Raw genomic sequence first — 4059 nt, 5'->3', positions numbered from 1 at the left:
ATTATTCAGATCTGCGCTTACATTTATAGAAATTGTTCTTGTTTTTTGGGAAATTAATATGGCGTCTTTTGCATAAGTACTATTTTTTTAAAATCACGATAGCTAAAAATCAGAATTTGTTGTTTTGAAAGGAATAAAAATATTGTCTGCAAAAATCAGTATATAAATTCAGTAAAGTTGCACTGGAAAAAAATTGTGGTCATAAAATTATACAAATAAGAAAAAATGATGAAATTGACTATATTTCATGGGAACACCAAAAAGCTCTGTCACTTTTACCGAAGCGCATTTGTAATAAATTTGATAGAATTAACATTAAAATATGGTTGTAATAATGTGTGATAAAATTCAGTAAATGTGATAATTTCATCATGAATTCATAGAATGGCATAAAAACCATTTATTCGGATAAATTTTCTTTTCTGTTTTCTATTTTTTTATTAAATGTGTGGTAATAAGAACTATAATTTTAAGAAATAAAACCGTTACTATATGAATGAAAAAATTACCAATCGAACAGTTTAAATACCGTATATTTTAGTTTTATAAACTAAAATTATGATTTTTTTTATGAAAATTGTCGTTACTATACGGTGCGGTTATTTTACCAGATTTTTTTTCTTCGAGTGGGTTAAAATTAAATTTTTAACTTACTGTGACTGAAAATATTGTTGAACTTTATGCGAAAACTTTAATATTCATGCTTGCAAAATTAATTCCAATTTAAAATTTATTTTAATGTTTCCTTCCTTTTTTTTAAATTGAATATATATACTCAACCATATATTATATTTTGATATACTACACTATTTTACAATAGAAAATAACTATCGACAAATTAAGGGGCCCACAATGCGGAAACAGTAAAATTTTCCTTTTCCTTAAATTATTATTTTTCTTTTTTCTAAGTGCGAATAATAGCATAAAAATTTAAAAATTCTGGCTCATATGCTGTACATATAAATGGTTCCATCTTAAAAAAAAATTTCACACCATAATAAAACTGTAAATAATAATTGAAGGTGCCACAGACTCGTTGCTTACTTATAATATTAAGATAGTATTAAAACAAAATTAATCATTAAAATTACTAACAAATTATAATTTTAAAATTTTTTCCATACTTTTTGAAACTTTCTGTGACAAGCTATTGGGTTATCACAATTCGAAATAGTTTGTTTTTTACGAAATTAAAATGATTAATTATAGCTTTCCTCATACCTGCAGTCTACTTCATTTAACAAGGAAAATGTTACCAATAAATTTGGATAAAAATTCTAGATTATCAGGGACCAAAACGCAAAAAGCGAAGGTCATGAGTAGAAAAAACACAAAAATATTTGCACAAATGAAATTTGTTAAATAAACTTAAAAAGAAAAAAAGAAGAAAAAAATTTGTCTTTTTAGAAAAATTATATTTGCGAAGTTTCTTACAGCTTACAAAGTTTAAAATTTATTAAAAAGTGTACATTTCCGAGAGTAAAATTTAAATCATGAGTTATTATGAATTAAAAGAACTAATTCATTAAATAGGATAAAAAATAAAATATATAAATGTTTGGTCAGACTCAGATCAAACACAAAACTAAGCATTTGAATAATGCAATAATGCATACAGACAAAGCAAACTTATACACATCCAGATAAATAAACAATTAGCAGTAATTAACTTGATCTGGCAAATATAATTATAAACAATTCTCAAAATTCATCATAGCTAAGACAGTCTCCTCCTTTATCTAATAATTTATGGATTATATGCCTTTTAGTAAGCAGACTGATAGCCAGGAAATTATTTTATAAAAATTTTAAAGTCATCAAAGCATTTTGATTATGCGAATTATGTGCATTCTAAAAATTATGTGAATTAATTATGAAATTTATTAGGTGGATTTCAAAAAGCAAATATTACAACAAAACACTCGACATATTAAATTACTAATATTTACTTGAAAATATGTCATTCTTCATTTCTGTAAGAGATAAGATTATTAATCAATATCTTTTTCAACCCATTAGTACTCGTGCTCCATTTTAGAGGACCGTGGTCAGAAATTATTTTACCGACACAAAAATTATTTTTTTAACTTTTTCTTTCAACTTTTTTCACTGGTATAGAGCGTTCCGTAAGTCATGTAAATTTAGTTTTTTTAATTTACCTGAAAAATGGTTTTTACGATAAAGTAATGATTTTCAAATCCCTTCGTGGTTCTTTTTTAGAAGTCGTAGTCAGAAAATATTTTGCAGACAGAAAAATTATTTTATTTACAAACAAAATATTTTTTTATGCAAAATTTTGTATCTTCAACTTAAATTATTGTTTGTATATTTGATCAATGTTACACAATTATCAAGTGCTCATTTGATAATGTAACGATTTTCTTTCGAATTTTTCGCATTTCCAAGGTTAAATTTGTTACTTTGTTTTATTATTTAGTAATTAATTCATTAGAACTCGAAAGATGAACAGTTTTTTTCTAAAGTTTCGGCCGAAATAGAAGCTCTGGCCGAAATATTGAAGTTCTGGCCAAAATAGATTGAACATTGATAAAAAAAATTATTTTTTCAAGCATGAAATGAAACAATGAAATATTTTTTTTTAAAAATTTTTTTTGCATTTTTATAATTAATTTCATAGCATGAAATGTTCATAAAAATTTTTTAATTAAAACTGTGGCGATGAAGGACTGAACAAGTTTTCTAGTGAAAAATAACTCAATTTTTTTATAAAACTTTTTTGATTATATTTTATTTATGTGGAGTTTTCTGCAATTACAATTTAGGAAAACTTTAATAACTATAATCACAACATATAAGTGAAACCCCTCTAACTTCAAATCCTATTTACTGTTGATAAATAAAAATTAAAATTGGCATTAGATAATATAATATGAATAAATATAACTTGAAAGTAATTTTTTGTAACATTAAAATTTAGAGAAAAGCATTAAATTAAAATAAATTTTAAAAAGTACAAACTTGAATGCAAACGTTTTTACGCACGTTTATACGTAATTGAATAAGACAAAAATTGACTTTACTTAAAAATTTTAAAACATTTCATTTACATACGTGTTAAAGTAATCAGATGAATTTACAAAAGTACTTTTAAATATCTGCACTCTGACACGTGCGTTAACATTCAAAAAAAAATCATGCTGAAAGAAATCCACTGTCTGAATGATTAGACTAAACTGTTTAAGTGTCTGATTTTGAAAGTTAAAAAGTTGCTATCATGTATTCGTGCATGTTTATCAACTTGCCCTTGAGTCTCATAGATTTTTTGCGTTAGACTGAAATAAATTTTAACAATATCTTAAAAATTTAACAATCTAAACTATCATTAATAAAGCTCTTTTCGATTAATTATAAATAGCACAGTCAAGTACATCGTTTGTTTCGCACCGTTTTATTGTTGTTATTATTAGATATTTACATAATTTGACTATGTATAACGTTTTTTGTGTGTGTTTTTTACTCCTTTATTATTATAATAATTATTTAAATAACTTGATTTTATAAATATTGTATTGTATTTTTCAAACATAAGTAAAAATACTAATCAAAATAATAAATAGTTTTTCAAACATCAGTAAATATACAACTTCTTTAAAAATGGATTTTTTAAAAATTATTTAACCAATTTCGCTCAAATTTCGCATTTTGCCATGAAAAATTACATACTTTAAAATTATGAATAAAACTTTTATGCCTTACAATTGAAAATTTTTTCGTCTATTATTTAATGAAATAATAAAAAATATTAATATTTACTAAAATTTTGTATACAATACAATTCAGAAATTTTTCAAATATTATTTAATAAAATAATGAAAAAAATATTGACTAAAATTTAATTTTTGCATGGAATTATTCTTAGATAAACGAATTTTATAAATTGTGTTCAAACATTTTTCAATTTGTTTAAAGATTTCCCGAGGCATGGCGAAATACGCAAAAAGTAAAATTAATGTTAAGGGGTCCAAAATTTGGACCGCTCTCCTGGCCAAACTATGAGGACCATATTTCCCAGATATGATATATATATATATATATATA

Source organism: Parasteatoda tepidariorum, chromosome 1, assembly GCF_043381705.1.
Source record: "Parasteatoda tepidariorum isolate YZ-2023 chromosome 1, CAS_Ptep_4.0, whole genome shotgun sequence".
Classification (NCBI taxonomy): Eukaryota; Metazoa; Arthropoda; class Arachnida; order Araneae; family Theridiidae; genus Parasteatoda; species Parasteatoda tepidariorum.
This window is presented reverse-complemented; position numbering follows the sequence as displayed.